Below are 27,311 nucleotides of genomic sequence, written 5' to 3' on the forward strand. Positions count from 1 at the left end.
GATAGAAGTTAACAGTTAACTAAAAAGCTTTTATCCAAATGGAATGTTAGCTTCTGAACGGGAAGAGTATATAATTTTATTGACTAGTCTCAGCTTCAATTTCGCTTGTCAGCCGCCGTCGTTAGTCTACGATGCGCCACGTTACAACAATGTGTGGGATTCTCGTCCACGAAAACCACCCCACTTCACCGCTCATATCCTCGAGGGACCACCATGAAGTATTACTTTCCGGGGAGAGCTCTGGGTTACACCAGCATGATTAAGTTACGAGTTCGTGGCTCTTTCCGTGCTTCACTTTTCGGGCATCGGTTATTCACAAGATTATGGGTTCCGACAACTACGTTGAGGACATCGTGAACCTCCTTATTTCGTTCGCCGGAGTCGGGCAGTAGAACATATCACGCTCTGAATCCTCGGGTATAGCGGCACATTCGGTACAGTATAGAGGCTCGTCCAAACCGAAGTAATGCAAGTTTACTCTGAAGTCTCCGCTGCATAAGATGGATATTCAATTTTCCGTGTTTTCGCTCGGCCCATATCTGAACACACGGGACCAGAGTATCCGACCAGCGGCCTTTTTCGGAACTATCTATTATTAAGATCGAAGGGAATCATACCCGTGATGGCACCCACAGCGATTGACTGGTACGCCGAACTCACCCTTTTTCGGTTCAATGTCTTGTCCAGTGCTCCACTCAGACAGAATACGCATATAGCAGGATGAATTTCAATCCCTACGATACGCAGCCGGCGACTAGATATTGGCCCTCCAATATTAGGCATTATCCTTGTTAGAGGTAAGCTAGCCTTTACTGCGTTTTCGCGGACACAGTCTAGGTGCCCTACAAGCTCAACTTGGCATCCATCATTACCTTCAGGTATTTAATGATCGTTTTCGGAACGATCTTCCGATTACCAGACCCAATTTTGACAGTATTGTTTTTCCGGCAATTGGTAACAAGGACCACCTCCGTCTTTTCGTTTATTGGGTACAGTTTAACCATCGCAATGGTTGCATTTCCATGGAATTACGGAGTGTTTGGAACTACCACCACGTTATATCGTCTACAAAGGCAGCCAATGTTGCTCCTTTGGCGCGCGAAAGCGTACCCCATGCATTATATTTTACACTAGGGGCCCTAATACGGAGCCTTGGGAAATATCTCCAGTAACAACATATTCTTCCGGTCCGTCAGCCATCTAGATGTCCCTCTACGTAATTTTATGCTTAAATACAAACCAAATATAAGCTATCTCAAAACTTACTAAAGACAAAAATTTAACGCACTGAAAAATGCTCCACTCTGTCAAGCCACAAAAAGATCATAAGTAGCACACGTAGATTAGAATCACACATGGTATATTGGATATACCAAGACATGGTGAAGCTCAGGCTTACTTGCAAAGTACTAGTATTGTTGACGAAAGTGGAGCGGAGGCAGGCTATTAAAAACTGTCCTCGATTCAGAGGATCCTTTGCCTCTGTACTGTGGTTGCAATGAAGAGCACACCCACTTTAGCATTACAGACGCTTTGGAATTCATAGTAAAAGACGAGCGAGATTAGTAACGTCCAGGCTTCAGCATGCCGTGTGGCTACGTGTAGCAGAATCACCAACTAATAACAAACTCGTCCGTTGAGGTGGGCAGTGACTTTCACCATAATTCCGGGGGACTCGAACCATTGGGATGATAACTACCTGAAAAATGACGTAATGTGGTACATAGATGGATTTAAATCAGGACTGGAATTGGGGCACATGGACTGAACTCAACGACGACATAACTCAATCCCTATATCTAAGGGGAAAGGTGTATATATAAATTCTTATGTCAGGGAAAATCTAAGGGGAAAGTACAAACGCACTTAAATCCGTATTTTCTCGGACAGATAGGTGGAACAAAAAACCAACGCATAACTTGAAATAAGATCTATACTAGTATGGGAATACCATCAGAAGTTAGAAGCCCTGACCGCCAAAAAAGAAATAACGTTGAAATAAAAAGCGGATCATAGAAGTATTGATAGTAGTTAGAGCGACACTGAAAGGCTACTGTCCTCTTCGAAAACATCGTCCCACGATGAACTAAAGCTCTTCACTTTATATGGGACTATCCCACATTATTGCAGTGGAAAAATGCCTCCTGTGGAATAAGAAACATTGAAAACGAGCTCGATCACATATATGGAACCCAGACATTAATTTAGGAAAAACATACAATAAGCCCTGCATCGTACACAAAGCACCCTCACATCAGGCTTAATATTAACTTAATGAGCTTCTAGCTATCAAAAAAAGTACTGCTTTTATTAAACAAAATCGGAACGAATTAGCCGGTGTCCCGTTCTTAAGTTTTATTTAAAAATTTTGACATATATCAGTATTCATTCTACATGTTTGTCAAAAGGCTAGTGAGTGATCAACGCAACTGAAATTAAGAAGAGTTTTTGTTTAATGAATCAACAATTGTCGCATTTCCTTTTTTTCATAGCACCAGACACGGACGGCTAATTCCTCTAAGCGTAAGGGCATACTGTGGCACAGCGAGTAATTTGCGTGACGAATGCACGCGATTGTGAACGCTCTGGAAAGAGTCGGTCATCACCTTTATAAGCAATTTTTTGACAGCCACTAAAGAACTTAAAAAAGTTGACTGACGGTTTCGTCCAGGACAGTGGCAATTCATCAGACGCCGTCTCACTTCTGCCTTGGGAGCAGCGTGGCCGAAATTGGTGACAGGTGGTGATCGCTCCATTTATATATAATCGTAAACACGATGTCATTGCGAATTATATTGAAGTGGAATTCATTCATGTTCAGACTTTAATCAGGCCGAAGTGAATTTTTTGTTGAAGATGCTAAGTATAGAAACCACAGCTCTAATAATTTTGTTGATGTAAACGTAATGACTTTTGTCAATATATCAACGACTAACAATGGAGCGCGGTAGACTCTATTTTGCTTCCAGCTTTTCCCGCCCTTGGTTTCAGCTAAATGACTCTGATAAACAATTCTTTAGAACATTTTTTGTTGAGGATGCTGGAAGTCCTGGATTTGCATCCACTTGATGGCAGACCGAACCACTTGCGTAGCAACTTACTTCCTCCTCAAGACTCCCAGGATCCTCAACAAAAAAATTTACGAAGACAACAATATCTTACCGCCACTTGTTGCACCAGAGTTTCGTCGAAAGTTTCCCGCAATGCGAGCACGTGACTGTGCCGGGGGTCCAGTACTGCTTAGGTGGGAGCGTGTTCGACTTGAAGACATTTCGGAAACTAGTGACCAAGAGTCGGTGGGAGCCACCACGCCGCACTGCGGGAATAGTTTCAGCACTCTTTTTATCGGTTCACCTGAAGATTCCGCTGAGGTTCGTGATGAATTCCAAAGAGTTGGTATGGGGCAATATTGAACTGACTACTCCGTTCTTCACCGGAAAACTACTTCTCCATGGAAAGAATATAATATCACGTATATGATGGAGTATTGGTGAACTGGTACTTAACGAACTTTTAATTTAGGATATTCCCCTGGTCTCGCGACTTCCATTTTCCACTTATTCTGATCGTTACAAAATTATCTTAATAGGAAAACTTGCAATAATAATACACGGGATCCAACGGCAATTGATCAGTATTTTAGATATAGGAAGGCAACGATCTACAGGAGGGATGAACGCCGTTAAGAGCAATGGTAAACACAGTACTATGGCCAACATATTTAGCACTTTAGAATCAGTGAATAAGAGAGTCATTATTGAACAATTGTGAATTGTTAGATTGCTACCCAAACCAAGCTGAAGCTGACTTACTACCATCAATTTAATTTGCATGATTGCGATTGTGCAGCAATTTTTCCGCACCTAGGAGAGATTGAGGCTACATTATATCTATTCGCTACTCTTCTATATAAAATTCATCTCGACCGCCGTAACTGTCAAAAGTTAACCCGGGATGACTTTTGACACCACGCATCGGAGCGACTTGGATGAAGTGATGTTCCACAGCTGGCATTCTTTGTGATCGAAGTATCAACGAGCGTCTCAAATCCAAAATGTACCGCAGTCTCATTCCCCTTCCACTCTTTATGGTTCTGCCTGACTATAAAAGGGCAATGACTGGCACCTCACCATAATAGTGACAAAGGTGTTTCATTCGACCAGTGACATAAAATGCCATGATCCCACCCGAAATGAGGATATCCGCAGTCAAGAAGGGGTTGCACTGATTGTGAAGAAATTACGAGGGAGGTGTCTTCGATGGCATGGACATGTAATTCGCGCGGAGGGGGACTCTCGCCGGTCGAAACAAAGGCGGTGATTCGAAAGCATCGTGAATCCATCCAGTTCAAGCCTTTGACGGAGCAAAATGTCGAAACCGATGAGGAGGAGCAAATCGCGCTTATAAATGGAACGAAGACCGACGAAGGAGCGAGGAAGGGTGAAGAAACAGGATACTATAAATGTCATTCCAGGATTCTTATACAGATTGGGTAGCCGATCTTTCGTTCTCACTTTGATATCTAATAAATACTCATTATGATCTTAAACGAACTTCTGCCTCTACACAGACTAACAAATAATATAAAATAAACTGCTTACCACAATTACTATTAATCAACTCACCGTGAATCTGAAATAAATGAAAAATAATAATTAGATTTAATATTAAATGGTTAGTTTGTTAAAAACGGGCTGGTTATTAGGAGCACATATCACTGAGACAGATGGATAGTCCTGCATAATTTTAAATCGCATCGCATCTGATGAAGTTTGAAGTCTTGTAGATCCGACTTAGAGGTGAGGAAAATTTGTATCTTGATAATAATAGCAAAAAGTTGACATATATCAAGATATTTACGCCATTACGGCAGAAGCCATCTTCTATAGCGGGATGGAGTAAGTTTGGAATAGAAGAAGACTGGATGACCATGGAGTAGCTTCTATCTTTTTCAAGTATAATTTGTTTGTTCCTCTCTAGATTCGGACCAGTATGGCAGGGGGAGGGAGGGACGACACATTTGAAACGGTTCCCCCGTTCTTTTGGTCGTAAACTTGATTCGATTCAAGAGGCTTTTTAATTACTGTTTCCCAAGTGAAGCGATTTTGATTCACTTTTGGGTAGTCCTTTTTGCGTCGAGAGGCGAAATTAAGACTATTATGGTTGTTCCCTATGTGAAGCATAGCGCGTCAACCATAGCTACGTGCCATTGTTGTAGATTTTTGACAATGCATTCTAACTGCCTTTAAGATTTTCCGAAAAGTTTGCACTCTTCCCCTACTGATCTATCTGAAGTAGTTATACAGCAACCCACTCGTCGGCCAGTGAGTTCCATTATATGGCATAGCTCGCAACGGAGTTGCCGCTCTCCTTCAATATGTGATCTACCCGCTGCCACTTCCGCCTTCAAATCGATACGCTCGCAGGTTTACGGTCCATATGGCTACCAAGTTCTTCGTTAGTTACGGTCTTAGACCAGATTACGTTTGGAACTTTAAGCGGCCCCTTATAATGTCACAAAGAAAACAAGTTACCATATTTTCTCCAAATTAGCTGCAGTGAATTTTTTAAACTTTTATATTCTTAGCCAGCCATGATTTCAGTAGCTAGAAATCAATCGACTCAGCAGTGAATGAGTACCTGAGACAAATCAGGGTAATAATCTCGGGCGCTGACCACGTTGCCTCTTACAGTGTACTGTAGTTACACCGTTACGGTCTTAAATGAAGTGCTCTAATACACTTCAAGGCCCTGATCCAATATGGATTGTTGCCCCAAAGATTATTATTATTATTATTTAGAAATCAAAACCGATCGCGAGGGAAGCGCTATACGCAACAGTTGTAAATTCGTAGAGTAAACAAGTCGGAAACTAGGAAGCTCGGGGTACCAGGTATTAGAGGTTTTGTTGATTTCTTATGTAAGAATATTTGGTTGCACGATGGCTCCATTTATACGTAGCTCGTATATACATTGAATACATCCGGTATTTAATTCGATGTGATACTGACATTTTATCTTTTAGGGTGTGTTAATTAGACGCAGAAGTGACAATGTATATAACTTTGTTAATATTATAATTGTAGGATTTCTATCAAACTTCCCAAGATGATGCTTCACATTAAAAGCTATATTACTACACTTTCCGGATCTAGGATGACTTTAAGAAGGCGGGGGGTTTAGTGAATTTTCGAAATATAATAATGTACTATTATTAATTTTATTTGAACAGTTATTATAACGGAGAGTATTTCGGGACCTAGATACCATATATACGGACCATTATCATATTTCAGCTGGATTGGATTGTTTCTGAGAACGGATCGTCGAAAAAATGACCGCTTGGGAGCCACGCACTCTTTCCCTTTGTAGCAAACTAATACCGGGAAGCACTAATCGGTACCCCATATGGCATGATTAAATTCGGTGAAAAAAAAACTTGCACCCCTCTTTAGGTGTATGGGGATCCCCTCCCCCTTTAAACTACAGCAACGAAATCCCCACATGCAATTTACCAAATGTTTAGACCACAAATCTTGTTAGGAGTGAGATTGTAGTTAAATGCTAAAATTCGAAGGAAAGAGTGAGTTCACTATATTTGCAACGAGTGATCTTGCCCGAAGCAGCAATAGCTTCATACACTGGATAGCTTGGCGACTCCCCCGTACTAAGCCTATTAGCGAGGAAAGTGCTGAATTTAATCTGGACGAGCCGATCTAGGTAACGAAAGGGACTAAGGGAAAAGAAGTTCTGCAGCTGGGAATGTTGCGTAATGCTGAACGCTTCTTCACAAAACCTTTCATAGTTTCGTGTATTGCTTACATAAGCATATTTGATGGTCATTTGTCCCAGTTGTACTAAGCTCGTAATGTTTATGCATTTAATTTACCAGAAGATTCACTTTAGTATGACACGGACATTCAATGTTTTGAGGCCTAGATACCATGTCCATGGACCACCATAATTCTTTTCAGATTTTTGGTTGGGTAGTTTTTGAGAATGGGTCCTTGATGTAACTGATCATTTTCGGACTCCGCACTCCTCTCCTTTGCCATCAATGTTAAAACTAATGCCCACTTAGGAAAGTGCTGATCGAAACCTTTAATTTGATTACCCACATGACAACATTCCGTGAAAATTTACTTGCCCCTTTTGCGTGTATGGGGACCACCCCTTAAACTCAACGTGGAACTATGTTACTCAGTGCATGCAACGGAATTCACAGGTTCCACCTTTCTATAAAATTTTGTATTAATAGAGGTAACGGTTTCTGAGATAATAAATATGTCTTAATTTTAAATGTAGAAACTAATGCCCCTCTAGGGCGTGGATTGTTTCGATTAAATTATAGTTCGGTTGGGTCCGAATGTTCACTATCTTTCCAGGAGAGTCGTAAATTTAACTTCGTCCTCATATGAAAAATAGTCTGATTATTGAACAGTGTGAGGTAGACTTTAATACAGCCTTAGGTCCCAGCCTTTAATTGACAAATGATTGAAGCTGCATTGGTGGCGAGGGTTAATTATTTTAAAGATGAATTCCGCTGTAACCACGGTTAGAGTCTCGTACTCTTCTTCAGATAACATTTTAGAAAACGTTTTTGTTCAATAGCGGCCGAAACAATTTGGTTGAAAAGGAATGAAATATGAAGAGATTTCAAATCAATAAATTCTCGTTGTTCTTACGTGACTGGAGTTCATCAAATGAATCAATCTTTTCTCGATAATATTGGCTCCGAGAATTCCAAGATAAACAATAATAATCAACCCGTTACAAGGAATGACGTCCATAAGTTTTATTTGAAAATCAATTTTCCTACTGAAGCTCTGTTTTTCAATTTCTTTCCTGCACACGCAACGCAATTCATCCCCTCTACATTTTTGACTGTTTTCATCGAAAAGTTTCTACTGAATATGTCTTAATTAGATATTTAAGCTGATTTTTGAAAAAGATACAAAACATAGATATGATACGAAAAGATGCGTTTATTTCGAAATTTTTGAAATCTGAATTTCTTAGCCGGGAGAAAAGAAAAACATCCTCAACACAGGCTTTCCATCAGAATAATAGACTGATCTTTTTCAAAGCATTGAGAAAGGGTTCCGACAACGAGCTTGAGTGATCAAAGAAAACAAAATAACGTACCAACCAATCCAGTCAGTTACATTTTCAAGAGGATCTCTGTAACCTATACGACATGCCATCATCCTTATCCATGAAAACATTCACTTGAAATTTTCGGTCATTTGTTGGCCGTCCATTCTCTGAAAGGTTCAGTCAACATCTAAAGTATTCGTTTCAGGCACGAGAATGAATAAAATCGATTAGAGCAAAAAAAGCCAACAAGAAAAAGAATGAAAGCACTTTTTCGGGCAAATGAAATGTGAGAGTTTTTGTGAAGGTCGAATCACTTCTGCGAAATAGGAGACAGTCAACAGGCGAACTGAAAAGACCTTTATTCACAAAGAGGCTGCAGCGGACAAAGTAACAGAAAAAAGAGCCATTGGAACATGGACCTTACAAAGATGGCTTAATTAAATTATTCTCCAAAACGACTTTTGAATGTTTGAAATGGTGATGATTTGATGGTATTGTTTAAAATGCTTAAATTTCAATTGAGACAAAATACGAGTGGAATTTGAGAGTTCCGAGCAGTGATTAAATTTGAGTTTGTTGGTTCGACTTAACTGAAAATTGATATGTGATAAAAGAACAATCAAAAATGTATAATTCAGCATAACAATCAAAACAAATAGGAGTCCCTGTCACCATTGGGCATAAATCTAAATTGAAACTAAATGATCACGATTGATGCAAGTGACTACTTAATGGATAATTGGGAAAATATGTCAAAATTTGTGGATAGTGTGTGATATATGAGTAATGAAATCAACATGCTGTCAGAGTAACGACTGTGGTCGTTGATTGAATTCATAAAAACTTATTAATTAGTTTAAAATTATAGAGTAGCTGAGCAAACGTGAGTGATTAACGCTGGCGAGAGGGTTTTAATTGTATTTATTGCCTGAATTTATTTGAAACCATAATGGGAGCGTTATAGTAATTATGATATCATTACATAGATATATTGTTAAATTAGAATTGATAACAATATTCCGATTGAAATTAATTACATTTCAGTAAAATGGTGTCCCGGAAGTCGAGGTGCTCGCAACCATCTATAAAGTAATAGATTTATTATTTGGTGTACAAAGCTCACGGATAATTTACCTTTAGAGGTAACCATGGGATAACACAATATTTTGGCTCTGTTGCAAAGCTGACTACTCTTCTATTACTCGTGGAAAGAAATTGAGAATAGAAACTTAAATTCTGGTAATGGAACTCCAGACGTCAGACGAAGACAGTACCCAACACGCTTAAGGGTTCCTTGACAACAACAAAATGGGTTTCGCCTTTGGAAATCATGCCTGTTATGCCGTTAACCACCAGAGACGGAAGATCTAGGAATCGTATGATTGTGAAGATCAAACTCAATGAATTTACGTCCGTGGTTATTACCGATTTGAAACGGAATCCAACAAGGTACAGACATCGATTCCTAGACGCTTTTTAACATGTTTCCCGGAACTAGTTAAGTATTGTTCCAGATCAGACCATTACCAAATAATAATCGAGTTGTCCTAGCACCCAGGCGACAAATTTGCCAAGAAATTTCGCTTGAGCTCCGTGCCAAGTCGTCGATTTACCGGAATGATCAAATGAGCAACTCCAGTAATCTACTTGTAAAGCACTCCATTAAGCCAGTAATTTAGAGAAGAATGAAACCTTCACCACACTCCACGAAGCATTCACAAAATATGCTAAGATTCACCCAGACACTAAACCAGAGATTCCGTAACTAAAGTTTATTTTGGCAACTGCCAATATCATTGCTGCTGTTGATAAAATTTTGGGTGATCGTTTGACTAAAGATTTCTGCGACAGAGGTTCATAGCTTAATCTACCTTTTGGCTGCCATTTCATTTCCACAATCAACATCTTGGAATGAATAACTTCATCGTTTAGTCAAAGAAAATGGGTCGCGTTATTGAAGCGCATCTTTGAAATCGTTGGAAATACTATCTGTCCAGCGATATGCCAATTACTGAAAACCTTCAGGTGGTGCACTGACTCTTACTAAAATTTCACCAACTCTGGTGGCGAAAGCAACCTCAATCTGGTTCAAACGACAAACTTCTGGAGATGTGTTTGGAACAAACCCAGCCATTGCAATGGCTGACATACCTTATGCGTTCATGCAAGACCCTCAATTGGGCCACGCCATTGCAATGACTTACATACCTTAGGCATTCATGCAAGACTCTCGCTGCCGCCCCCATATGGCCGTGCCTGATATAACTGAAGTTGACAGTCATTCAAAAGGTGCGTAATTTGGAGCTGGTAGGAGCTTCAGTTAGATCATTGTTTATCCTGGGTAACCTATCTAATCCCAGAGGAACGTCCAATAATTTGTTTTCTCACCATCTAAGAGGTTTTCGCGCCAGTTCACTACGCGAACATCCCAAAAAATCTGGATGTTGACAAACTAGTAGCTACGGAGCAAAAAAGGATGCAAAGACATCAGGGTTTGAATATAATAATATAATAATCGATACAGTGGTTGCGAGCTAATGTGTAAGACATTATCATCTTGTTCAGTACCGGCAGTTAGGTTTGGAGAAATGTCCCAAGATAAGAATTGTTGGAGGAAAATCCACTAACAATGAAGGATGGAGCAGAAAGGAAATCCAAATCGAGGGTATGGATTCGAAGGACCTACACAAATTCCTCCGTATGTCGCAACAACACCTACTGTGGTAGTTGTCAAATATAAGTTGCTGGAGGAATTTGAGCGGCGTCTGAAACTTGTCCTGGAAACAGAGTTGCTCGGGAGAAATAAAATCACCGCAAGCAACACCATTGCTATTCCCATCCTTCTATACGTATACATTCGAAGTAACACTGATTTAGAATCTGCCAATAGGCGTCATCAGAAGGAAGGGGTGCCTGACTGAAAAACTTTGCGCTAAAGTCAAATGCATTCTCTTCCTGAATTTTGGTTGAGAAACAATCCTAGTGCATTACATCAGGCTCCTATTATAGTAAATAATAAATTGTCTACTTCAAGCTTGATAAGCAAAGAAGGTTCCCGTCATTTGCAGGTAATAAATTATCTCCTTTGAACTTGAAAAGCAGGGAATAGGATCCCATGCCGAATACAACTTCAGTCCAGTAGAATATTAACATGCGGAAAGAAAACTCCATTCACGAAGGTCATAAAAATCTGTTTTTGCCAGGATCTCCCACCAAAACCTCCAACTAATGGTTGACTAACTGTGTACTATTTTACGAGACATTCTTCACTTCAATTCAGGATACTTAACTCCCAACAAAAAAAATATAAACGGTACATCCTTCATGATTTCTCGAGTACCAACTCTGGTTGTAGGCAACGCAACTGTGAAGACGTTGACCAGTATCGAGTATACCAGTCGTCATAATTTTATTTGCAAAGTTCACCAGCAAGACCTTACTTTGAAGTATAACTTAGTTGCAAACTACCATCACCTCTATAAGTATACTCCTCATTTTGGAAAATGATCGGGTCAAACTACTGTCGGATCCCACTATTCGCACCAACCATACTGCGGATCACAATAGGCCCAGTCTAGTTTTGCTCCTTCTCCCGCTTCATAATCGATTGATGGACCGCAATACGTTTGAAAAGCAGGAAGAAAGTGAAGTGAAAGTCAAAGTGAATGTGTTTCCAGGACCTGCGTGGATACTTCGCAGCCATTGAACATTTTTCGCAGCGCTTAATGAAGTCCTGAATTCGACGAGCGATACCGTCGTTTGCAGCCGGGAAACTGTATTCCTGATATACCAGCGTGAGTATCACAAAGTTCCTTGAGAGTTTTCTACCGAAATTGTTGAAGGATGAAGATTCCATCACAAGCAAAAATGCAGTGCTTCATTATTAAATAGACTGCCTCTCTTTCTACGTTGGGCGCTATTTCAGCAAAGTCCTTGGCCTATTGAGAGAGTGTAGTCGAGGTGTTTGAGAGAAACTGTCAAGGTCTACGTCCTTCAAACAAGGCGGCATTAAGGAAGTCACCGATAACAAGTAGAAATAATATTGGTGCCTAGATGCAACCCTGGCGGAATCCGCTTTGAACTTCAAATTCATCTCAAATTTTACCTCGACGCAGCACGTGACATTTTGCTTCATCATATTTCCCTCTGATAATAGTTGTTAGCTTTTCTAGAATGCCCATCCTGCATACAGCATGCCAGATACACTCCCTGCTCACACTATCGAAAGCTTTCACGAAATCGATGAAGAGATTTAAAAGATTTAAAATCTGTGCATTGTTTTAAAATGATCCGTAACGCATTATACAGGAGTAGATTCTGTCATACCCAGCAGCTTTATTCCGTTTGAATGCATTGATGACCAAAATGATTTGTCTTCTATTCAGAGGAGCAGAAATTCACGGTTCAGAATCATGATGAAGTGCTCCTTCCAATTTCACCAATTCGTTATCCCTAATAACTGCCTGACGTACTGGATTACGTCGTCGAGTTCGCTAAACCTAAAAATAAATTTTGCCTTTTATGGCAAAACTACTTCTGGGATAATTTACGAAAAATTTTAATTATTCCTACCTCTTGAATATCTACACATTCAACGAATATTTAAATATTATTTAATTTAATGATTATAAAAGCAAACACACTTAAAAACTTTGGGGTTTATAAATTTAATGTTTCCCCTTTTCACTTGTAATGGGGAATCATTGCAATTAGGATTATAGAAATAATGTGCGGACGACGATAAACATCTGGGAATTGCTCGATTATTGATCAATTAGAGGTAAATCATTTATCCGGTTGGCAAAATAACTAGATATATTCAACATACATCTGGGTTCATGTTCACTTGCATCCGCTCAAATTGATTCATGATCCAATAAATCATGTGAATAATTCGAAACGGAAATCATTTAATCCTGTTTTACACACTATTGGCTATCAGAAAGATAAATATGCAGAATTTTATTACATAGTTTCAGTGGAATAAGTACTAAATCCCAATATCTTACATTCATTCGAAATGTTTGTGTGATCTACAATTTTCTCGCTAATTTTATCTTCACACAATATGCGTTTAATGAAATTTATGACCTTCTTGAATTATGTAGCACTAGCTGTACTATAGGCATTCCAATGTGCTTCTACTTAGTACTCAGATGATAAATAATCTGTTTAAATTTTTATCTTATTTGAATGCATGCGTATGTACTTCATTCAGGAAAAAGGCAAAAGTGTTTTCGAAAATAGATACTTTGTTTATTCGCTTAACTCGATGTAATTATGTGAATATAAATGATCATCAAGGATGGGGAAGAGATAAGGCAGACGATGATTTGATTATATAACCGCAATGAGAGGTTGTTTACATATGTAAATGTTGCAGAATGTTCGCACGGTGTACGTTAACGGAATCAAATTTAAGGTGCAATATCCTGCTCTTGGGTGTTCACCGAGTTCAAGGTGTACATACTAGAATTACGTAAATATTTACTTTTCCTCTAGAAATAGACACTAATGGAAAATGCTGACTTTAAAATTTTCAACAGCTGCATTCGATGAGTATGCATACCGCAATGGTTGATCATATATATGTTGTAGAGAAATCTGAAGGCCGAGCCAGTAATCGGCATTACGATAATAAGAAATTTAAGATGTTTCCAACAAATAAATAATTGGCTTTCCTTGCAGTACTACAATCGTTTTTTCATTTCTATTCGAAGCACACTGAATCCTTAACACTATTCTCATTATCTGCTAATTGTTCATTCATTCTTCAAAAAATAGTTTAAAAGTTCAAAGCAAATTGCAGTAATTTGAAGAAATGCTTTTTGAAATCGAGACCTTTCATTTGACACCCAACATGACTACATTCTGTGAAAAAAGAATTGTACATAACCGTTTTGCATGTATGAGGGTCCCCCCCCCCTAAACTCAGCGCAGAAAGGTGTAACTTATTGCATGTGTGGGCGTTCATAGACCCCACCTTCTTACCAAATTTTGTCTTAATCGATATAGCGGTTCCTGAAAATAGTGCGTGTGACAGACAGACATTGAACCGATTTTAATAAGATTTTGTTTTACAAACGAACTTTTCGAAAATAACAGAAGTGGCCACTTGCGGTTTCATCGAGAACTGAGGCTGGCATCAGATGTTGAATCACCTCTGCCCTAGGAGAAGCATGGGGATGGCACCATCAAGCTTCCGTCAACCGTTAAACAAAAAATTAATTCTGCTTTGACCGTTTTAGCCTTTACTTATTAGTGGATCTATAGAAAAGGGTTAATAACAGATGGGAACCATTTCGGTCACTTTGCTTCCAGGAAAGACATAAGGCAGCGTCTGATGGACGTAGCTACTTAGGTACTTACGTAGCTTAGAACATCAAACATAGGTGTCATTGGCAGCAATCGAATTGATTAACCATCAAAGAAAGAAAAAACTGATTCCAGTACGACGATATATACTGCAAAAAAAGCATATTTTTAGGCTGTAAACGAAAACTGCCTGTATATCAAAAATGAAGATAATAAACCAAATATTCCAATGATACACTGTGTCCAAGGTGTGGTAAGTGTTAGTGGTCATTCACAGTCGTTAATGGGAGCGGCAGGTGGAAGCAATGTATAATTCGTCCTGATATGCCCTTACTACTTATCTTTCGCGCTGTTATTATTGCATATTATGGAACGAGAAGGAAAGTGTGGACCATGTGTTGCAACAGCAGGTGCCCGGAATATAGGAGAACATTCCTTGTAAATAGCAGATGAGGTTGATACAAATCAACTTCAACGATTAGTACTTTGACAAATCAACCGCGAGAGCCATAATTAAGGAAGTCCTAGTAAAATCACGGTAGTGGCATTTGGGTTAATGATTAAACCCGCAAACAGCACTATCGATTTGCGGGAACAAGTTTTTTATTAAATAATGGACTAACCGGAGAAGGGATTGATTCCTTAGAACGAAGGTGAAAGGAGCTGGTAGCTGGAAAGCTCCATCACTTGTAGATGTTAGGCGCTCTAGTTTTGAGTGCAAAAGGACGTAGGCCGAAAATCACAACGAAGGATTCTAACACATTTTCTCTTGACTGGGACTGCCGGACAGCAAATGTGAGAGAACATATTCTACCCGAATATTGAGATTGGGAGCGAAAGCCAAATGGTGGTGCAGCTCAATGATTACGGAGTATCTCAAATTACTGACGAAAAACTGCGGGAAATATGTGGTAGCATCGGTGACAACAAAGGCTCAGGTTTGGATGGCCCACCGAGAGATTGCCAAGAGCCTGTGAAATGTGCGGGATGTAGAGGGGCCTAACTACCGCTTAGTAATGAACGTAGATGCTGAGGATGGCAATGGTGACGAAACAGAGCAACCATAGTCAACCGATTATAGTAGTCCAGTTATGCAAAGCGAATAAGTTCCCCAACTTAGCTCAAATGAAATGTCCCGTGGACATTCGCTTGCCTTTTCGGTAGTTAGCCGGGGCTAGTAGGTCGGTTTCTTTGGATATTTCAGCCAGAGCCATTACACGTCTAAACGCTTAGCGACGCCTTCAGTGCTCCAGATGCGAACTTCAGTAGCAGTGGATATTTGTGTTTGTTTATATGCTTCTCTCGCTACTGTAAGAATTCAATCTGATGATAATAAATGAAAGCATCGTAGTACTGAAAATTAAATAGAAAAGAAGAAAGAAACAAATAACAATACGAAAAAGGAGATTTCCTAAACTCCATGCAGATGGTAATTTTTGTTAGTCCCAATATTTATCATCATCAACGGCGCAACAACCGGTATCTGGTCTAGGCCTACCTTAATAAGGAACTCCAGACATCGGAGACTTATCACGAACTCCGTCGAGCGGAGAAGCGACTTCAAAGACGGAAAAGGAAGCCTGGGAGAACCAACAAGTCTGTGAACTTGAAAAGTACAGGTAGCAACCGCACCAGGCGCGGAAGTTTTACCAACAAGTCAGCAGGATGAAGCCTTATACACCTCGATGCTCATCCTGCCAAGGCAAAGAGGTAAATCTGATTTCCGACAGAATGGGCATATTAAAGCGATGGGTTGAGTACTTTGATGAGCTACTGAACAACCAGAACATCGGCGAGTTGGAGGTCCCGCCAACTGAAGACGACGGACAAATACTGCCACCACCAAGTTCGGCTAAAAAATCATAAGTCGCCAGGAGCCGATGGAATTACAGCCGAATTGGTTAAATATGGAGGCGACCAGTTACACCAAGTGGTTCATCAACTTGCGCTCAAGGTATGGGACAGCGAATCAATGCCTGACGATTGGCAACGAGGCATCATCTGTCTCATACATAAAAAGGGAGATATCATACAGTGCAGCAATTATAGAGGTATCACGTTGCTAAGTACCATCTATAAGATATTCTCCACTATTTTGCTACGCCGGATAGCCCCATACGCCCAGAACATCATTGACCCATACCAAAGAGACTTCACTCCAGACAAATCAGCAACAAATCAGATTTTCTCTCTACGGTAAGCGATGGAAAACTGTTGGAATATGGACAACAGTTGCACCATCTATTCATCGACTTTAAAGCCGCCTATCATAGCATAGCCAGGGTAAAACTGTACACGGCCATGAGAGAATTCGGTGTCCCGACGAAATTAATAAGACTGACTACGCTGACCCTGACCAATGTGCGAGGCCAGGTAAAAGCAGCAGGATCACTCTCAAGACCATTCGACATCAACAACGGTCTACGGCAGGGGGATGCGCTATCATGCGTCCTCTTTAACCTGGCCCTCGAGAAAGTGATCCCTGATGCTGAGGTAAATGCAAGAGGTATGATCCTCTTCAAGCCCACCCAATTACTGGGCTATGCTGACGATATCGACATCATGGGAAGAATGACCAGAGACGTACAATCTGCCTTCATCCAGATCGAGCAGGCGGCGCGAGGTCTTCGGCTGCACATCAAAGAGGGCAAGACAAAACATATGGTGGCAACGTCAGCACCGAAGACGAATCAACCAACAACATCAAACCGCACTGGTCAAACACGAAGAAGAATAAGGATAGGAGAATACAACTTTGAGACCGTTGACAATTTCTCCTATCTAGGGTCGAAAATCACAACCGATAACAGCTACGATGATGAAATCCGCGCACGGTTGTTGTCAGTCAACAGAGCCTATTTCAGCTTACAAAGACTGTTCCGTTCGTTCCGCTCTTACAAGACTATGATCTTGCCAGTCCTCATGTATTCCTCGGAAACTTGGATTCTTAGCAAGAAAAATTGCGAACTCTTGGCCGCGTTCGAGAGAAGAATCCTCCGAAGAATTTTTGGCCCCCTACATGAGGATGGACGATTCCGTGGCCTACACAATGACGAAATCTATGAGCGATACCATGATCGTCCGGTTGTGGATAAAATCCGGTTCAATAGGTTACGGTGGGTGGGTCACTTAATCCGTATGGATGAGGATGATCCTACCTGGAAAGTCTAAAGAAGACGAGGCAAACCCTGCCTAAGATGGAGCGATGGCGTAGGTCAGGACGCCAGACAGCTTTTAGGGATATCGAATTGGTGGACCTCGGTGCAAAACCGGGATGTCTGGAGTTCTTTATTAAGGCAGGCCTAGACCAGATACCGGTTGTTGCGCCGTTGATGATGAGTTATTATTTCGGTGGAGGTGGTCGTTTCGTCTTTGTTTAGACTGCTCTCACGGGATATTATGAAGTAGGTGAATACATAAAATTAATTGGCTACTCTTCAGAACCCGATTAATTTCATTAAACCGTTGGCTAAAAAACTACCTCCTAATTTAACCCCTATTTGAACAATTTTCAAACAACAGGATCTGTGGAACTACCGATGTTGTGTGAAGAGATCGAACGAAACGAATCCCAGAAAACATTCGAAGCCGTGCTCTGGACCTTCGGCTATTCAATCAATTACTTCAACGAACCACTTGTTCAAGACTTATATTGCAATGAATTAGAGAGAAGATCCAGAAAGGATGTTAGAGTTGCTGATAGATGATCTCGTATTGATTATGAGTGATGGGTACCATTTACATTCATCGCGAACGATACATAAACAAAGTTAACAATTTTGGTAATCCAGTAAGATACAACTTGCCACACACTAAGAGCAATAAGAGTTTTTTTTAAAACAACATTTTCCTGACGTAGAGATGTAGAATAGTCTCCATATCTGCCCGATCTTTTACCTTGTGCCTACCAGTCTTTCCAAAAACACCATACCCCCCTTGAAAGGAATAAAAGTACGCTTCATTTGCTTTGATGATTCGCTGAGCTAAATTTGTTCTATCTCATTGCCGCCCTTTAATAATTGACTTCCTGAAAGTCTGAAATGATTCATAACTTATGAGTTTTTTTGGCATATCAAAGATCACCCCCAGACCCAACATTTCCATTGATAGACTATCCAGCCGAACTATCCATATTTGGACTAATAACTTGAGTTAGTGAGCCCCATAACCATCTGTCTTGGATCCTTCATATGTGGGACTCCCGTCAAAATTCCTAGTAACAAGAAATCGATTTGATGCCATGCTGGAGAACTTCTTCAATAGGTGGTAAGTTCTTTTCATGAGACATATTCTTGAAACTAGTGAAACTGATAGTGCAGTGTAATAAGTGCAATCAGAAGCTCTTCAAGGCTATGGGATGAGATGCTTGAATTTCTGTGTTTTAGAGAAGCGACGGTAAGTTTGACAGTGTAATTTCCGCCGTGTCGAGGGCTGGGAATTATCAGTCGCAAGTACGCAGCTAGGAGAAAGATTCGCCGGGATGCCTTGCAGTGTTGTTGAAGCGAATATGTATAAAGTCAGTTCTTTCAGGTAGCTCTCTATGATTATTCTATTATATAAAAATGAAAGTTGTTTTTTATACATGTCTCTTTGGGATCCATGGACTCCCAAACCGTTCAAACGATGGCAATGAAAATTAGTATATGTTGTATTTTTTAACGGAGAAGGTTTTTATGTTATCCAACTTGCTGTAAAGCCTTACCTTCTACATCGTTCAAAATTGGTGCATATTTGTCCACGTTGTTGTAGCTAGACACTAGCCACTCACCTGATGGGCATGGAAATTGGGGTAAGGGTATAAACTTTCAACTTGAATTTTCAACCTCATCCTCCTTGGGGGTCAAAAGTTTGTGGAGAGGGAGAGGCGTGGTCCTCCATTTAATCTCATGGCGACCACCTGCCCCTATCCCTTCTATATCAAAGCCCGCTGAAAAATCACAGCGGTCACCCCAAAGGGAATGGCGCTTCAAAGCGGAGGAGGGGGTATTGTGACATCATCATAGCCAAGTTTGGTTTATCAGCGCCACCTCAGGAAGGAAAGGGATAAAGGGGGTACGCAGAAGGAAGAATAAGGTCTCCTCTTTCTAACATGGCAATTATCATCCACCTCGAAAAGTTCGCCATCTTTTGACCTTAAGGACAACAATTGCAAACTACATCGAAATGTCCTCACTGATCTAATGGCTATATTGTGCTTACATCGTTGCACTTTGAAGTTGCCGTAAGAAATTCCTGATATATGTTGGTCTACTGGCAAGGCCAATTTGCCACCACTGATTAATCCGCCGTTTAGACAGACGAATATTTCTAAATTTGGTAATTTCAAAGCGAAAACACAAGGGTGGCATCAGATTGGTTCATTCTTTATTACCTGAAGAGAATTCGCATTTTTTACAAACATACATAGGCAGAACAAGGTCTACCGAGTCCATTATATGAAACTGAAAGTGATTTTATACATATCTGTTTGTTACCGATGGACCCCGAAATCATTCAACCGATCACCATGAAAATTGGTATATATATGTATTTTTCAATTGCAAATACTTTGGTTCCATCCAATTTACTGTAGCTCGCTACTAAATGATGCTGCGACAGATCAACTTCTACTTCTGTTCACCCGATCACCACGAAAATTGGTAAAGGTTAAATTTTCACCCTCACTCCCATAAGGGTGACAAGTTTATGGAGACAGAGAGATAGAGGGACGGCTCCCTTTCAATCCTGATGAAAGCTCGTCACCGTTCTTTTACTTTATAGAAATTTATGACCCTCCAAAGTGAGTTTTTATTATGTCGGCATGGTAATATTTTAATTTTCAACCTTATCGCGTTAAGGAGAAAGGATGAAGAGGTTTGCAAGAAGAACTCCTGTCAAAAGTTGCGGCGATCATTCCCGCTGCAAATAGGGGCTCTGAACCCCATCCCCCTGGCCGAGAGGGGAGGATCAATGAAAAGCGGAAAATCTTCACTCTCAAAGCTCGCTTAGAAATCCCCGCCCCCCCCCCCCCCCTTTAAAAAGTAATGGCGCTTCAAATGGGAAGTATTTTGTTATTATTATGGTAAAGTTCAATTTGTCAACGCCGCCCCTTAGAGAAAGGAAAAGAAGAGGGTATGCAGTAAGCAGAAAAAGGTCCCTTTTTAAACATCGTCGAAAAATTGTGGCTGTCCCCAGTGAAAGGTTCTTGCGCCGTGAAAGGGGCTGTCTTCGTAACATTAATGAGCTTATTGGTAAGGCAGTCATCGTCGCGATGTGCAAGATAGGATCATAATAAAATATTCCGAAATTCTCAGTGTCCTAACTTTCTAAAAGGGGCGAACGCTACGAAATTTTTACCTCAAAGAATTTTCATCGGGTTGAAAATGGGAGCCTCCCCTTCCATATCATAAAAAACCTAATAGCAAAAGTGTCTACTTTCAGAACTGCTGCAATTCCCAAGACATACAACGTGGTGAAGCTGAACTCTCAAGTCATCTTGAGGCACGGAGTCCCGCTGAAATTAGCACGGTACTGGTGTATATTGAGTGTATGAGAGGCCTGTCTGATATCTTTGTCCCAACTAAGGGATGCGCCGTTCGAGTTGTACAGCTCTACACTATAACCCACTACTCGCGATATAGGCACGACCAGCTTGAAACTTCCACAAGAGGCCCAACCGCAACTAATTGGGCCGGGAGCACATCCCTCGAGAATTCTTCAGGAGCATATACTTCAGACGGCCATTCCGGTTCCGATGGTATGGGATAACGTCCGGTAAACTTCGTGGCAAGAGAGATGAGTCCTCTTCGGATCTGGTCGCCCGTACAAGTAAGTAATTCCGCAGTTTTTCAAATAAACTTAGGCAGAATATCGTCTGCCAAGTAACGCTAGTACAGCTAGATCGGATATGCTTCGTATCTTTTAAGTCTATTCCCATATGCCTCGAGACCCATTACATAAAACTATTTTGGAATTTGGTCGTGATTCTCGATGCTACGAATACGGGTATGTATACAAACCTCACCTGGAATTCCAGAGGTTGAAACACTACTTTGATCTCGAACCCTTTAAGCAGTACATTCCGAAAACAACTGGAGCTACATGCATATACAGATAGTCCACAGTTCATCATATCCCCCAAACTTTTTTGCGGAACAAATTGTTGCCTTTGAATTCACTACGAAAGAAACGTGGGTTGTTAACCTGGCTTCCTGCCAAAATTCACCATCAACATCTTTTTTTCCAGGCGCTGATCAATACAAGTACCATTCGCATGTCTACGCATTTTTTTCAATTTTTCTTTTATGTTACATCTCTTGGAATCCATTGAGAATCTTCTTCTCACTCAATATTGGCAATGATAACATGACGGTGTTGTTTAGATAATCAACTGATCGCATGTCTAATTTCAAATTCATGGTTTTAATTTTACGATGAGATCATTTAGCTGAAAATATTACAATGTTCTTTTTCCCGAGGTTCTCGGTACTCCTATTGAAAGGGTTACACTTAGTGTTTATCTGCATAGCAGCGTATGTGTAATTATTAAAAGAGGAAGATGATGATGATGATTATTATCAGCATAATCCGGGTATTATTTATGCCTTCACTTCGTTTACAGATGTCTACAGCATGATTAGAAAACTCGATATCCTCGACATGATCAGGCGTTATTGTATTGATGAATGTTAATTTCAATTCGAGTGATTCAACAATTTTATGAAAGAATTAGCAAAAAAGTTCTGTTTTTAGTATCATGATTTATCTCCTATCATTTATACTATTATTCATAAATATTAATGGAGAGTGGCGCCTCAATTTAAAGTTGCAAATTGAGCTTTGATGTGATTCTGGGAAATTAATTTCAAAGCAAAATAAAAATTCGAGTGCTGCACGGACAAGTTTTTCGTACGTTGCATCCATTCTCAATTTTTAAGATTTTGTGTAAAACAAAACCTTATTAAAATCGGCTTACTGTCTGTCTGTCTGTCACACGCATTTTTCTCGAAAACGATTATAGCGATTGACACAAAATTTGGTGGAAAGGTGGGAGCAGTGAACATTCACACATATAGTGAGTTACATAATTCTACGTCTAATTTAAGGGGGGATCCCTATACATGCAAAAGCGGTGCGTAAATTTTTTTCACCAAATATAACCATGCCGGATATCAAATGATGTTAATGTGGTTGTTTTTGACCCGGGAGGCTAACAGTTCAAACATGATCTGATATTACCCATGAAGTGCACCAAACGGACTGATGGGACAGACACTTAGCTTATGTTACCAGTTAACTTTATCCTTTGATTCGTTTGGTTTTTGATTCTTTTTTAAATTAGCCGACACATTTACAAACACATACGTGTCAAAGCCAGCTCGAACAGACACGTGTTGTAAGCTTAACAGGTATCAGTCATTATTGTTTTGAAAAAAATAATTCACGCGATAATACTTGTCCTTCTTCTTTTTCTTCAGCCTTTGTCCTGTTCACAAGCGGGGTCGACGATAATGCATGTTTGGGTTTTTTAGTTATTATCGTTGTTGATGATGATGACCAGGATACATTATAAGTTTTAGTATACCGGGAAAAACAGGATGCTTTGTAAAATGGAGGGTGGCTTAGGCCAGGAAAACTAAGCTTCAGTATTCCATCGAGTGAACTAAAAGGTGGTCTTTAACCTCCATCCGAACGACCGCCAGCCCAGACCAGAAAACCGATAGCACTTTGACGCCCGAACATATAGAGGCTGCTCGGTAGTTTAAAGGTATCTGACACCGTGGGGGTCAGGTACTTTTTCGCAACTTTACTGGCCATTGCGAACGCCGATGGGTAATGATTGATCATTGCAAGAAATAACATTGGGGATGGGAGGAAATGCCGTGCCGCGAAGACACTGAAACTATATGTATTATAATCTGAGTCTAGCCTTCTTTAAAAAATAAAAAAGGATATCAATCATGCAAGGATCTCTACCCAAAAAGATTTGTTGAAGGTTGAAAAAATTATTATACCATCTACACTTAACCCGAAGCCTGGCATAATGGTTACACCTGAAGATCATGTATTCGTTAGTTGCTCTAACCATGCAAGTGTTACATTTGTCGGAATCTATGTTTCCAAACCTTTTGAGAAAGACGTTGTCATATGTGTGATTGGTTTGAAGACAGATTCAGTAATTTTTCTTTGGAAACTGTAAACATACGCTTAGCCTCCGGTTGAATTATGGGTAAAGTAGCGTGAATGTTAGAGAAAAGTACCTCCTTTGACACGTGATATCGCCAAAATGTCATCAGTGTTCCTGAATTGCTTTCAGAACATCTTCAAGGGAGGGTTCGATCAAACTTGTGGGACTAGAGCCCAGAGCCTTACGAGCCTCTACATGGGCGAGTTTATTTAATGAGTGCTCCGCATGCGCGACTTCAAAAGGGGACCAGAAGTAGTTTGTTTGATTAATTTACAAGTACGGAGAGAATCCGTAATGATAGCAACCTTCTCCTCACCCATCCTGAAAGTCACCTTGATTTCTTGAAACACAGCAAAAAGTTCAGCCGGCTAAACCGAACTGATACCCAAGAAAAAATGTGAGACTTGCATCCCATCCGGACCAACCCCCCGCACAGGAAGACCCACCACGCATGAACGCAGCATCAGATGCCAGGACCAGAAAACCGCTTGATTTCAGGCCCTCCATCGCCCTGCCACACGCAGCTGGGGGGGAGGGTGCTTTGTCACAAGTCTGAATCTTATTAGAGGTTCCGAGAACAACACTGGGAATTACAGTGTCAAACAAGTTGCGGAATGACTTATAGGCCGAAGAGAGACCATTTTCAGCATCCGGGCTCCGGGCTACCAAACGATAGATTTTGGGATTTCTTCTCTGTAATTTAAGAAGTTTTTTGGCTGCTAGAATCACCTTTCTGAAACGGAGAGGAGGCTCGTTGGCCAAAGCAAAAATATGGTGAAATGCAGTGGTTCTAGACAGCCCCCATCATCTTCATAGGGCACAAACAGAGATTGGGTTCAGATTGTTTTCAAACCAGTTGAAAAAATTAATCAACCTGCCTGCCTTTATGGTTCTAGGAATAATGAAGTTCAAGTACTCTCTGACCGAACACATCCTCATTATTTCACTACCTAAAAAGGTGATAGATTTGACATGGACAAGAATAAGATTACTAATTTTAACGAGCAGGGGTGTTATTCTGCTTCTCTTGAAGGATATAGGTTGGAATTTTCTGCAATCTTAATTCTTTCCACTAAGCCCGGATAACTTTCCTCTGGGTTATGAGATCGTACAAAAACATTATTAGCAGGAGCCTAGTCCACCAATTTTGGGAAGTTACTTTTAGCGCTTCCACCGGAACAGATTCCGAATGTGGAGGGGCAATGCCCTGACAAGAAACATTGTCAGTGTTGAGACCAGAGGTAGGTACAGAGATTTCAGAGGGATTAGTGGTAGTGGCAGTTTTTGGGGGGTTGACAGAAACCTCATGCCCCACCATAGAATTCGCCACAGCTGTCGTTGGCTCACTGAGTGCAACTTTAGAAACTGGGTTGGAAGCAAGGCAGTGTTAGAGTATTCCTTCCTTTGTGCAGGCATTAAGCTCGGATCAGTAGCCTTTCTAGTTTTTGAGCCATTTGCCACCGATTTGACTTTGACCACCTTTGTTTTCTCAGGATTTCTTAGAACCTCAGCCGAAGTCTTCTCAGGCGGAAGATTCAGCAGGCGCTCCTGAGTCTCCATTCTTCAATTCTTTGTCAAGAAATGTTGAAAAAGTCCTAGCTACGTCGTGCAAAAGTCAAAAACAGAATTGAGGCAGGCTAGAATCTGATTATCTACAGTTATCTGGAAGAAAGCCTCAAAAGTCGTTACGGTAACGGTAGAATCTACCGTAAAAACACGCAGTTAATGGCATTTCACCGCGCCAAACAAAGGAATTTCACAACGGAAAAAAAACACATCAGAAGAACAATGGGCCTCCCTGGCAAACCACGGAACAAAAACTGCGAAACAACCACGCGAGCATGGCACTACAGCAAATAAAACGAACAACGAAGAAAAGCCAAACAAGCGCGAAAAATACGAGCAGCCTGGAAAAAACGTCCGCACGCTACGACGACTGCCGATGAAGTGGATATCAAATGAAAGGTTTCGATTAATACTTTCCGAAGCCGGTCTTAGTTTTGACATTTGTTGGAAGGATGGGGAATGCGGGGGTTGAAAGTGATCAACTCTTTCACGGACCTATTCTAAACTACCCAGTAGTTCAGAAAAATCTGAAAAAAAACAAGCGGTGCCTAGTATGATGCTAACAGGTTTAGTGGAAAACGCACTACTACTAACAAAGTTATAATGGGTCAAAGTTTGTCAATTCAAGATTTTGAATGCCAGTATCACGGGAAAGCGGATACTATCACATAATATTACATGTTAGTTGCTAATGGGACAAATGTCCACTCTATAAAAGAAATACCAGAAACCTTTCATACCTGAAGCGTCCAGTATTTTTAGTATCAACTCACGGTGGAATCTCCAAGAATACTAAGAGAAAGTCATATGACTACAAGAAAAAAACTTCAAGATAACCAACGGAATAAGAACTAAAAGAAATGTTAGCTTATTTCTAACCGAATATTGAACCTGCTTTCTTACATTGGAATTGAGTGTAGTTAGATAAAATATTTTCCAATTTTCTATTGAGTGCAACGAAGCTTTTACAAATCAGAAGTACATTGTGACACTTCGACATTAATTAACACTAATTGGCATATGCTCTCAAAAGGAATTTACTTTCCGATAAGCAGCAAGTGATACATTTTAAGCAGTCTATAAAATGTGCATGACGATAGATAAAAAAAATCTTTTTCATGAAGATAATAGCAATTTCACTTCTTTCAATTGTTTTATCTTTTTATTTCGTTGGGGGTCTTAATTAATAAGATTTAGAGAAACAATCGTTCAACTTTCTCGGATGCAACACAATAAGTTGAGGTTTTTGTGGCTAAACGTGATTTTCTTTTCTTCTTAGCTTCTCGCCCAATTTCCTTTCAAAGTCAAAAGGAAATTGTTATCTCCAAATCTATAAATTTCCGAGGTTTTGGTCAATAATCTATCCAAAAAATGGTAATGGATTTCCTCCCTTTCCAATACCAATACCAATATGAACTTCTTTATGATTTTCTAAAAATAAAATTAGCCTTCGTATGGGGGAGCATTCAAATTATGAATAATTCAGCCTTCATTAAGGTTTCTCTATGATTTACACCAGTAATTGTTTGCGTCATTTCCAATATTAGCCACTAATAGCTTTTTTGATAGCGAATTCATAACTTACATTATCCGTTGTTTAGAGCTAAAGTCTAACAATAAATGGTTCAAACTGGTGGATCACGCGCATTTTATAAAAACTCAATGTAAGAGAACCTTTCTGAATAGCTCAGATTTATGAATTTTTAAGCTTTTCATCATCTAGACCTCGATATGCCGTTCGTCTTGTTTCGCTCATCTTATTGTGAAGGAACAGCATCGGTTTTAATGAAAGTGTTCCACTGTGACTACTTTGTTAAAATTAACCAAACTAATTGCGAAGACTTCGAATGAAGGAGAAAATACGCATACAATCTATACTGTTTTCTACTAAACATCGGATTCTGTTGATTACTTCTTCTCCAACTGCTTGAAATAGCTTTACCTAAGTGGTAGAATAAGAGGCTTCTTCGATGGTCACGTGTCAGATTTTTCTCAAGCAGTGAACTGCAGGATGGATAAACCCAGCATATGGCTTTCTGGAGGACAGCCTGCACTCTCTGGGAGTCAATAAACGGCCTCTGGAGGCCAAACCTTTCATCTACCCATTTGGTTGGGGAGTGGTGATAGTCACACTCTATACGAGGTGAATCTACTTTTAACAAAATAC

General features: G+C 40.3%; 1 protein-coding gene across 2 annotated transcripts in view; it reads right to left on the reverse strand.

Moving 5' to 3' along the window:
* The window catches only part of LOC119653416, a 404,817-nt gene that overhangs the window by 198,030 nt on the left and 179,476 nt on the right, over positions 1 to 27,311 (reverse strand). For both annotated transcript variants that reach the window (XM_038057986.1, XM_038057985.1), the window contains exon 5: positions 4,626 to 4,632. The gene's annotated coding sequence lies outside the window, so the exon portion shown is untranslated. The remainder of the gene's footprint in view (positions 1 to 4,625; positions 4,633 to 27,311) is intronic.

The sequence above is a fragment of the Hermetia illucens genome, chromosome 4 (assembly GCF_905115235.1).
Source record: "Hermetia illucens chromosome 4, iHerIll2.2.curated.20191125, whole genome shotgun sequence".
Classification (NCBI taxonomy): Eukaryota; Metazoa; Arthropoda; class Insecta; order Diptera; family Stratiomyidae; genus Hermetia; species Hermetia illucens.